Source organism: Amblyomma maculatum, chromosome 6 (genome assembly GCF_055883805.1).
Source record: "Amblyomma maculatum isolate TAMU_Amacu chromosome 6, ASM5588380v1, whole genome shotgun sequence".
Classification (NCBI taxonomy): domain Eukaryota; kingdom Metazoa; phylum Arthropoda; class Arachnida; order Ixodida; family Ixodidae; genus Amblyomma; species Amblyomma maculatum.
The window spans coordinates 171,648,360-171,660,374 of record NC_139349.1 but is presented as its reverse complement, the minus strand read 5'-3'; the positions used below and the strand labels follow the sequence as shown (position 1 = coordinate 171,660,374).

Below are 12,015 nucleotides of genomic sequence, written 5' to 3'. Positions count from 1 at the left end.
CGTGTATATTTACGAGCACTTACAAGACACCGTTTTCACCCACTCAGCAAGATTCTGGATGAGAGGCCGGACTGCAGTTTTACAACTGCACTCCGCTGCCATCAGTCGCAAGTACCGACAGGATATGCCCTCCCATATCGTCCCACCCAACCACCATGGACGATGGATAAACCTTTGGTGCACCTTCGTGTTCCCGGAATACTAAAAAAATCTATGGTACCAATTAGTGGACTCAAACAACTTACTCTGGCACACATCTGGTCAGAATATCCCAGTTATATTCACGTATACACCGATGGATCTGTGTCAGCACAGGCATCCGCTGCAGCTGTGGTCATACCAGCTCAGAAAACGACTCTGCATTTCCTTTTGGGACATAACTCTACATCAACCGCTGCTGAACTTGTAGCCATTCGGGAATCTATTCGCTATATATGTGGGGAACCACCTCAAAAATGGTGTATATTCACGGACTCGAAGACTGCATTACAAATTTTGGAAAACTTCTTACGCCACACTGCCTATCAGTCCCTGGCACTAAACATTACGGAGCTCATCACATCTGCCCAGCTGCAAGGCCACATGATAATGTTTCAATGGATTCCTGCCCACTGCGGCCTCCATGGGAATGAGCAGGCCGATGTTGAAGCGAAAAGCGCTCTCATCAATGGCTTCCAAACAGCTGTGCCTTTTTCAAGAGCGGATACGACGTGTCTTCTAAAGAGTTGTATGAATATTGCTACAGCGACTTACTGGGCTCAACCAGACGCCCGACACATGCGTCTAAGAAAGCTTGATCGAACATTTAAATTTACTGTTCCGCGTGATATTCCGCGTCATCAGGCATGCTTGATACATCGACTTCGTTTAAACGTGGCTTTCACGCGCAAGTACTTACATTTAATTGGACAGATGGACTCACCGGAATGTTTAACTTGTGGCATCCCAGAGACTGTGGACCATGTATTATTGGTGTGCCCAGAGTATGCGAACGAAAGAAATGTGCTAGCTGCTTCCTTGAAGCATTTAGACAAGAGGCCTCTGTCGGAGGAACTGCTGCTGGGCGCTTGGCAGGACAAGGGGAAGGGCATCCAGGCAGTGCGCGCTCTTTGCCGTTATTTGAGCGCCAGTGGACTTGATTCACGTTTGTAAAGCAAGCTGCTGTGTCTGTATATATATTTCATATGCCTTCTCCCACATCGTCACCCATCATGACCTTCTTTCTTCTCTCCTTCCCCTTCCCCAGTGCAGAGTAGCAGGCCAGATTTGAATTATTCGGGCCAACCTCTCTGCCTTTTCCTATCAATAAATCCATCTATCTTTGGAGCTACCTCGGCAAAGCACAGAGCAGTGTGCATGCTTGCCTTTTTTTTTGTTGTAGCACCGAAGGTTTGACTGCTCTGTGTCCGGACATGGGCTGGTTTTGTACCTTGAGTTAAGCCCCCCATGTGATACAAGCCTGAGTCGCTTTGGGGCGTTAAACCCCATAAAGCAAACCTTATGTGAAACATCATGTATAATTCTATTGCTTAATCCAAACGTCAAAGTTTACGTGCCCTTTAGAAGATGCTCTGTCTTGACAGAATTACTTTTTTTTTTGCGCCACTACAAAACTGCATGTGTATGGGCACGTATGGGCGTGCGTGTGTGCAAATAACTCTCACTCTGGTACTCAATATGTATGCAGCCCCGCACACAGCAAGTACTCTTGCACATTTTTTTTAGACTGCAGAAAGCAAACGCGCCATCCCGGCGACATGCAGCGAAAAAACAGACTCACGACTCCAGAATCCCGCATCGCATTGCATATCAGCCGTTCCACCAAACTATCGGAAGAAACAGAACGAAAACAAAAAATTTCAAACGCACAGAATCGGTGCGCACTACACTCCCGCGCATCGCGTCTTTTGACTGAGCAGCAGGCCTCTGTAAAAAAAAAATCTAGGAGATATGTGTATGTGACATAGACCTCCTTCATGTTTGCAAACAAACAAGACGGTCGAGGTGGCGCTGCTCTCGTCAGCGATCCCACGGTAGGCAAAAAGCACGACCGCGGCCGCGGCACTGTGGCTAAGCTTGCCAAAGCCGTGTTATTGTGATTGGCGCCTTCTTGGCAGACGAAATGACCATGTGCTAGTATTTCGTGAGCCTCAGCGGTGAGGATGAATACGATACATTGAAACGTACACGGCGTGCAGCGTACGCACCCGCACGCCGTACCGATGGAGATTGGGTTCAAGGCGCCCAAGAGAAGCGTTGCTGCCAGCCAGAGAAAATGACCGACGTTGACATCTATTTGCTGTTTTCTCCCAGAAAATTAGGCGCAGAACGTATAGAGAATTACAAAGCTTCGGATGCTTACAACTACTTTGAGTCGAGTAAGCTGACGGTGATTTTTCTCGCCATAAATAGCGCGCGCAAACCGCGTACGAAATAGTCCGCTCGAAGCATCATTGTGTTATCGGATGATTCTTCACACCGTGCGGCAAATGAGCGTTCTTGATAAGCACGAAGCACCTCGCTAGCGTCGAGTGGCTGTATGGTTAGGATGATTTAGGTCAGCACGACAACAGTAGCCTTGACACCGCACGGATTTGCGTACCAATTCGTTGAAATCACAAAGCGGCGCTTCTTTTATATCTGCTCTGTTCGTGGGCGGCTGTCGTCGTTAGGCTAGCAATTTTATCCCGGGTAGTCACGCTTAAAGCTTCCATTACCATTACGAGCTGCAGCGGCCGCTGTGGTTCCGTGGGTTCCGGCAAAATCGTCCCAGGAAAAAATGGCCCCAGATAAAACGTCCCCAAACAGATGGAATCAAACGTACTGCAAAGTCGAGCTTTCGCCTTGCCTGGTGCTTGGCTTATCAGCGATGAATAGCGCTCATTCTAATCAACTTTTACTGTTCTTATCTTACATCTGCGTTTGTGATTTTAGCTTGAACATTATTTATATCTTGAACCCCGCCGTTTTATTTTTTTTTTCACGTTTTGTAGTTCTGTTTACTAAAAGCGTAGACTGAGTTTCCTCGTATCTATAGCCGCAGTAATGTATGCTACAGGGATTCTTTCTACCCGTCCGCTTGAAATTTGCAAAACATGGTACTGATGCCATGCGTTTACAAAAAAAAATCATTATGGCGCCGAAATTTGTGCGGTCGAGGACAACCAAGTCTCTCGAATGTGTAATATTACCCGAGAGATATTTCGCAGCTTGGAAACTGCCAACTTATGCACTGCATAATACTCGCTGGATGTTATATAGTGATGGGGTTCTTTTTTTTTTTTTTTTTCGCAATGCTTTCTCGCCAAGTCTTCTCCAGTTCCTGTAAATGTGTAAAGCACCCAGATGACCCAGTGGCCCGACAATGGTTATATCTATTCTAAAAAAAAAAAAAAGGCATCCAATAAGATGTTCAGTTTTTTGCGGAGTGAGTTCCGGGCAGATTTTCAGTCAATTTCTTCGGTGACATTTTTTCCAAGGGGCCGCTTCCTGAGGGGACCTTTCTGCACGTTTTTTCCGGGGCCGTATATTCCACGGACCTTCTTTTTCGGGGCTGTATCTTCTGGGGACCTCTTTTCTGGGGCCGTTTTTACTTTCACCCGTGGTTCCGTAGTTAAGGCGGCCCAGTTCGGTCTCGGCCACTGTGGCCGCGTTAATGTAGGATAAGCCCTCCCAACTCGCATTCACAATCAACCGCTGTGAATACAAATAAAAGCACTCAGCATAAATAAAAAAATGCAGCTCCAACCCAATTGATTAGTAGCTGCCAACGTGAAGTGGGAATGTTCATCAGGAAGTAGATTAAAATAATTTGACGTGAACGCGGCCAAGGTTATGCAACATATATATATACCACGGATCGAGGAGTGCAACACTGATCTCTCGCGTAGCAGCTCACTGCGCATACATACAATTACCAAAGTAAAAAAAAAAACAAAAAAACGGGCTTGAGGAACAGTTTACATAGGTAAAACATCTATGCATGCTCCAACAAAGAAACAGGCCTACGCATTACAACATATATATATATGACAGCCTCGTCTACATATGTTACCTGCGCACCCGCGCCCGCACCGGCACTAAAACAGTACCAAGATCCCATCACGCGTCGTAAGAAGGCCAAACCCGAGTTATTCGCGACATTTAATCCGGTAGACCGCTCTGGCGTAAAGGTGAATAAGCTCCAGCTTAGCCGCGACGAAGTGTTTGCCGCATATTCGATGAGCAGGCATCGGTAGCCAGCCTTGGCGCTTCACCCCGGCGGCCCACCACTGTTTACGGCGACCATTGTAGGGCAAGAAACCTGTGCAAGCTTACTAAACTTCCTCTAGTGTACCTTTCAGCACATGTCATAGCGACGCGATAAGTCGGCATGGTGCTCTGCATTTCCCGGCAGCAGCAAGCCATCGCATAATCACGGTAGGCAAAGCGACAGAAGTGTTGTTTTGCCTACCAGGTGAAAGTCACTAACGACGACAGCGCCACCGCATTTTCGTGACGTAGCCGGAGTGAAGGAGGTCTATAGGCTACATCACCCATGTGTCACGTGACTGTGCACCCTAGATGTGCAAAAATATTCTCCCACAAGGATTTTGCTATATAATATAGGTGACGCATTGAGTTTTGCAAAGGGTCCAAGTAGGTCATTGTGCTCCTACTTTCACCCTGGCCAATTCAAGGGGTGAGAGGCACTTAAGAGCACAATTACCTACTATAATCTATATGATCTCGAATGGGCCAGGTGTAGCAGACAGCTTGTGAGATTGAGTATAGTGACATGAAATCTTCACTTCATAAGAATACATTGACTTCAACTCCACGTAGCCCTGAATGCCTGCTTTTCATTTATTGGCAGTTATGTGACCTTGAGGGCTCATAGACTGGCACACAACTTGTAAACACTTGTCATCTTATCATTTGCTCTCTCTGTGGGCTTTGTTCTGTGGGTTTACAAGCTTTTTACTCAAGTGGATACAGTGAGTATGCACAGATCTGTTCTCTGAAGCATTGGCTGAGTGACAGCCCAGGTCAACCCTGGCTAACTTAGAACTTCTAGCACATTATTTTTTTCTGGGTATGGCTTTGGCATCCCTCCTGACATCCCAGCTTCTGACACCAAGTATGCATAATCATGGTCTATCACTAACTCCAGTGCTGTAGTTGATCATCACATACTTCTGTGGCGCAGCACATTTTAAGTTGTCGCTGTATATGAGCAGTGTTTCAGAACCTACTTAGTGCTGAGCTACGGTACAAATTTGAGGACTAATAGTAAGTTTGCTCTGCTTGGTGGCTTCCACAGACAAGGACACACTTGTGGGGAAGGCATGTTGCGTACATACCTGCAGCCAACCCTTCCGACTTTTTAGAAGACTTCAGATGTTTGACCAAACTTTCTGATTGCACGATCACTGCCCTAAATCTTCCGATAAGGGGCTTCTGCCTGCAAAGAATGGCTTTTGCGGAACCAGCACCGAGAAATCAGCAGCGGCATTATAATTTCGAGCATCTCCATCAGAGGCCACACTAGCACCATCGGCATCATTGGCTAAGCAGGAAATCAATCAAAGCAGACTTTAGCCGAGCAAGAGTAGGTGTCGCTGGCTGCGAAAACAGTTGGTGTACTGCGTTTCTTGTAGGCAGCGATGCACAGCTAATGCAGCCACAGTAGATATAGATGCTGTACTGGCTTCGCTTTCGATCTCAGCTAAGGGCAGCCACTCAGTGTACTTGAGGTTAAAGGCTTTGCCCAAATGTCATGTTATCTGACCCTTCTTATTGAGCTCAGCCACATGCCTTATGTTACTAAGCTGCTCTATGCTTAGCAATGGCGTGATTGCTCTTTTTACGGAACCAACGCAGCCAACGACGGTCACGGATGAAATTACGTGTAAAAGGGCTAGTTATGGTTTTGCATTAAAAAATTTAAACAGCGCCCCGATGGTACTGAGAGAAAACTGGTGGTGGGCATGCAGATCAGTTTTGCGTTGGCTATAGAGACGTAGTGAGAACATTTGCTGGCGGCCTGCAGATATCTCGACGGACGCACACCTTTAGACATGCATTGCATGCTTGCTGCTGCATGTGTTTATGCTTAGGATGTTTAGATTAGGACGCATCCGACACTGCCTGAAAGTAGCAGCCACCTCCCCCTTTTGTACACAAAAGCTGCCTCCCCCCCCCCCCCCCATTTTTGCAGTCTTCCCATTTTTGGTCTTAGCAAGTACGTATAAAGGAAGCTGGGGCCACTAGTAGCGCGATTGAGCCTTGTGAACAATGTCAACATCTGTGCTACAGGCATCAATGGCTTGCTTGTCACATCAGGGTACTATGTACTCTTCGGACACACGGTGCTGTCAAAGTGGTTGGTTCACTTGTTCTGTGGAGAGATATTCACGGTAGGCAGAAGGCATGGCTTTTCAAGTGCAGTGACCATTGTGGCTCCAAGCTTTGTTTGGAAACTGAAATCAGCGAGTTGAATTTGTTGGTTTGGGTGTATATGTAGCGAAGAAGCACGCATATTTTCTTCCCTCTCCCCTGAGCCCTGCAAGCTCAAAGATCAAGTGTAGCAGCAACTTCAAATCAAATCTTAATAAACAAATTTGGTCACTAAATTTCACAGCATTTCTCAATGCATATGTCATGTTCTACATGAACAATATAACAGCAGCAGCGACATTTTGCCTAACATTAAGCGTTTTCAGCTGTTTTTCACAGCTGTTCCCCACCGAGTGCTTAAACGTCTTGTTTATAGTGCAAAGCGCGATCGCTACAGCGCGATCTCGTGCGTATCCGTTGGCCAACAAAAGCTTGCAAAACCCAAACGCGCCGGGGAAGCAATGGAACACACACGACGACGCCGGCAGTAGACGCTCATGCAGCCTGGGAAACATGTTCTGTTAGCCTGTGAATATCGAGTTTGCTTCTGAACGTTCAGAGGACTTGACATTAGGACATGAGTGTTTTGCGTGTGGAATAGTTAATTCAAATTTTACCCTTGTGGCCGAATTCAAAAACATGTCTCCACTCGACGCTACCTCAGCTCCATAAAGTGCAGAAAACAGTCTTTTCTCTACTTAAGGTTCAGTTCAGATTCTTGAATGCTTTTCAGCATTTCCTCCGACTTACCCTTCAGAAATATTTCTCCACTCCAGACAGCACAAGTAGCATACGGGGCGAGACTTATGGCGAATTCGAGTGGGAGAGCAGGCGCCCTCGAGAGCACTTAGAAAGTGCTCTCAGACAAGCGGGTGCCCTCCAGTGGTAGAGCAGGAGTAGAATCACTGGCTTTCAATGGTAGAGGAGGAGGTCTTTTCCTTTGCTGAGAGCACCTGAATGCACTCCTGGCTGCTCCCTCATCTAAAGCGAGTGTAGAGGAAGTCACATGACGTAAAGCGGTGTATCCGCACCATCTTTTTTCTTTTCTCGAGTCGGTGACGCTCTAAATGGTGGCTGCAAAGCATTGCTCAGGTTTGAGAGTCACTGCTGGCATCGAAAGGGCCAAAGGAGGCAGATCGCCGCGCTGTGAGAACAAAGGCATGCAAAGCAGTTCTACATGGAGTGTTTGCTTCTCCTCGGGTTGCAACTGCTGCTACAGCGGGTAGGCGGAGAATGCTGAGGAGGGAAGCGTGGTCGCAATGGTCGTGGCGTATGGCTCTCGACACGCAGAGAGCGTTCCCGTGGGAGGAAAATTACACCCTCGCTCGGCGTGCTCCTGTACTTCTCTGTACTGCTCGGCACCTCTGCTCTCGTCCCCCCAACTGAATGGACCATAAGGCCAAAATTTGGCCCGGAAAGTGCATGCCACTACGTGTAACATGCTCATTTTCTAATGTCAAGTCCTTGTGAACAGCATCCACAAGCTGCCTCAAGAGTCACAGGCTATTAGGCTGTGGCGGCCGCTTTTCGATGGAGACTAAAAGCAAGGCGCCCATGTGCGGTGCCACATCAGTGCACATTAAAGAACTCCAGGTGGTTGAAATTTCTGAAGTCCTCCACTACAGCATTTCTCATAGCCTGAGTCGCTTTTGGACGTTAAAAAAAAAGTCACAGCCTAGTAAAATATGTTTTGCAGACTGCATGAACAAGGCAGCTGTGAAAAATGGCTGAAAACAATTCACATCTACCAACATTCACTGCCAGTGACATATGGCTCATGTAGAACAGGATTTAGGCATTGAGAACTGCTCGAACTGCTGTGAACTCTAGTGACCTAGTTGCATATTTGCCCTCTGAGTGCTCAGCGGCGAGCGTTGAGCACATGTGAGGTTCAAAGAAGCATGTTCTAGCGCATGCACCCAAGCCAACAAATTTGTCTTTCCAGAAGCAAATGCCACTTCTGTTTCCAAGCGAGCTAGGAGCTTTAATTTTAAGTGCACTTGAAAAGCCATGCGTTCCACCAACTGCAAATATCTCTCCACAGCTAAAAAGACAGAATTGACCCTCCCCCCCCCCCCCCCCTTCAGCACTGCATCTAGACATACAAGTATATTTGAGGCAATCAGAAAGCCATTGAGATGTGCAGCACAGGTGTTCCATGGCACAACTGCACCTCCGGTACCTCGCTGTCTTCCTATTTACAATATGACATTCCCCACGATTGCACCACTGTCCACAGTGGTTCACAGAAACCACCACTGCACATGTTTCATTTGCTGTTAGCCATCAAATGCTTTCTGCAACTTGGCACTCGGCGTGCTCTGAAATGTTGCTAAGGTATCTGGCGATGACTTGAAATGTGTTTACACCACAGTAGCGTAATGCGATGATCAACTACAGCATTGAAATCTGTAACTGACGATAGTTATCCATGCTCAACGTCAGCCGCAGAAACTTAGGAGGCTTTTCTTGGTCGTACTTGAAACGATGTTTCAGTATTTTCGAGTCAGATTGAGGTTCTCGGAGCCAATGCTTCAGAGAGTGGGTCTGTGAATCCTTATTATATCCACTTTCATGAAAGGCTTGGTATGCAGTAGAACGAAGTCTGCACAGTGTGTGAAAGCTGTGATGCCCCATGTTTGCAAGTGGAAGTCTAGGTGTCCCCGTAGTAGTGCCATTGCCACTTATAGATGCTCTGTTTTCTCATGCACTCGAGGAGCAATTCAAGTGGAGCTTCATTTAAAAAAAAAGGGCCTCGAGGACCGCTTGGAGTAAAGGTGTTAGTCAAGGCATGTTTGTGAATATCAGCTAACCTGATCCCTATGCACTGTTTCCACTGCCTCGGATGGTTAGGGTATTTCTCGACCTTATTGGAAGGAAGGCTGAGGGGCCGTCATGAATACTAACCAAGCTTTTAGTAAACTTGGGGAGAGTTGCGCCACTTCTACATGGCATTCTCAATCACCATTGAAAGATTCCATCATCTCACTAAGCTCTTGTACCCCGCTATTGCCATTGATAATTCGCTGCTGGGCTCAAGTAATACTCGCGCACTTTTGAAGATGTGTTATCAACTGTTTTTGTACAAGTTGCAATGATGATATATTTTCCATACTGTTCTGTGTGAAATTTTGTTTTTCTTCTATGATCATATATGTAGAATTGCATAATCTTTCATTTCAGGTTTGGTTTTATTCCTAGCCCTGTGTGCTAAGCCATATCCTAGAATGCACACTTCTATTTCTCAAAGTCCATTTAAATCTCCGGTTTTGCACTGCTCTGTTCACTCTAGTTATTGTAGCTTTCCATGAAGCAGTGCTCAGATGTCTTTGATTGATAGGATATGGTTCAAAGACCCTTGAAATATCCGTTCGACTAAGGTATTAGATTTTGTGATGGACTGATGCTGAACGCCTGTATTCTTGTGTCAGTTCGTTATATTTCTGTAGTTCAGAATCGAAACTTTTTGAATTGTTATCAATTAAAAATAGAGCACCTAATTACCCCTTTCTCAGAATGTCTTGTAAAGACAGCTGAATTTTCGGATTTTGGAATATAGTCCGGCTTTTTTTTTGCATTTTGCAGACGTCGCACAGTGAAAACCTGTATCCAAGCTCGAATCCAACAGGCCAAGAGCAGCTGAAGAAGGAAACCTGCATCCAAGCTCGAACCTGGTGGACCGAAAGCAGATGTTTTGTGACCACAGTGTATCAGCCAATAAAGCCAATCCAGGTGACCACATGTATCTTTTGGAAGCTTGCATTCTTTGCACTTGAGACTCATCTCATGGAGAGCATCATTTCTGCAAAACATTTTGTGTCATAACTGTAGCAGAAACTGATTGAGGCCTTGCACAAGGCCTAAAGCTGGCATATTAGTATTATGCACAACACAAACATGAGGTGTCATGTAGGAGCCTTGCAACCATGCAGAGTATCACCATAGCATGGTAGCATTCCCATGCTGAATGTCTCATCGTCTGAGATCAGACTAATGTCTTGCACCTTCAGAGTGCACTCATTCCTTGCACTAAAGGCCCCAATATAGTCTGACGTTTTCAACGCGACTGGCTAAGTCTGCGACGTTAGCCACGGCACGTCGGCTACGACGGGCGCGTCAAAAAACTGCCGCTTCTACAGTCTGGCGCGGCTGGCGTGCCCGATGCCACGGCGCGCATGCGCACAAGACGCCCTCGAGGGCTGGTACGTTTTCGGGGTGCATTTTCGAGCAGACGACAGGGCACCTACAGGGGCCTGGCTGCAGCCTATCAAGGCACTAAATACTGTTGTGATCAAGGCAATGACGCGATGTGTTTACTGCGAAGGTTCAAATGGCACAAGGCATTTACAGCCAGCTGTGGAGACGTCCAGCCCAGCAACGGCCTGAGCCCGCGCCGCCACCGGCTACAGGTGGAACGATGATTGTATATGTGCGTGTTTTACTGAAAACTAATCAAATTTTAAGTATATGTACGATTACAGAGGAGTTAGAGATTACACAGTAATGAGGATCACTTTCTCGGCTGGCCGCAGTTCCTGTAGAATTCCATAAATTTCACGAATTCCCTGGTTGTTGAGCCACTGACGTTCCGTGAGGCCAAATTGAGTACGACCTTCGATTCCGGCGTGTACCGGTCACAACTCTATGCGAAGCCGCTTCCGCAGTTTTTGGTATTCTTCCTATGAATGTACTGCAGATAAGTGAAACAACATCATTGTTACACCACCTAGAGCAATGCATTAAAACGAGCATGGCACACGCACCGCAGCGAAGAACGCAGCTGTGCCCAGCCGCACTACTGACAGTTTGCATTGCAGGCATTTTTCTTTCCTCTGAACGTCTCTGTAGAGTCAATCCGCTTGGTATCATAGATGCAGGGCCGCCCTCGAGTTCCTTCTAGCAGCTTTTCAGCAACAGTGTCTGAAATGCGCGCGTGGTTATAGCATGGGCTCTGTCTACATGCAAGCCGCCATCTTCACTGCGCGTGAGGAATGCTAGAATGTGTGGCCGACGCGGCTGACGCGGTCGGCGAGAAATAGGCGAGATTCTATTTGCGCGTCGGCGACGTTAGGCCGCGTCGGCTCGCGCTCGCTACGTCCATCACGCCGTGCCGTTGGACTATAGACCTCGGTTTTTCGCCGACGTGCGCACGCGCGCGTTACATCGGACTATATTGGGGCCTTGAGTGCCCACATCCATGCACTCTGAATGTTGATAGCTATGCACAAATTTTGACGCACACACACGGGTACAAAAGTCCTCACAGTGTGCACGCCTTCGCGCCGTGAGCACGTTGCACGTTCTCCCACCGTGCACACATCACGCGTTCTCTTATCGCACATCCTCGTTCGTACATCTTCGTTCGCACATTCTCGTTCGCACATTCTCGTTCGCTCATTCTCGTTCGCTCATTCTCGTTCGCACATTCTCGCGTTGTGCGGGTCGATAACCGCGCACAGATAACCACGCAGAGCCTCGTACAATATTTTCAGTTGGGGAGCGCTCATATTTTGCACAGTTTTGCATAAAGTTCTCACAAGCAAGCTTCTTTCACCTCCCAGTTATGAGCATGCATTGTGTGCCCGTTATTGCTTCCAAAGCATTTTATAACACCAGTACAATTAGTCATACCCTTGC

General features: G+C 47.1%; 1 long non-coding RNA gene across 1 annotated transcript in view; it reads left to right on the top strand.

Annotated features, from left to right (window-relative positions):
• LOC146187406 (uncharacterized) overlaps positions 1–10,123 on the top strand; it is a 28,946-nt gene extending 18,823 nt beyond the window's left edge. Inside the window, exon 3 of the long non-coding RNA XR_014707922.1 lies at positions 9,964–10,123. This is a non-coding gene — a long non-coding RNA (uncharacterized LOC146187406). The remainder of the gene's footprint in view (positions 1–9,963) is intronic.
• The last annotated feature ends 1,892 nt before the right edge of the window (positions 10,124–12,015 follow it).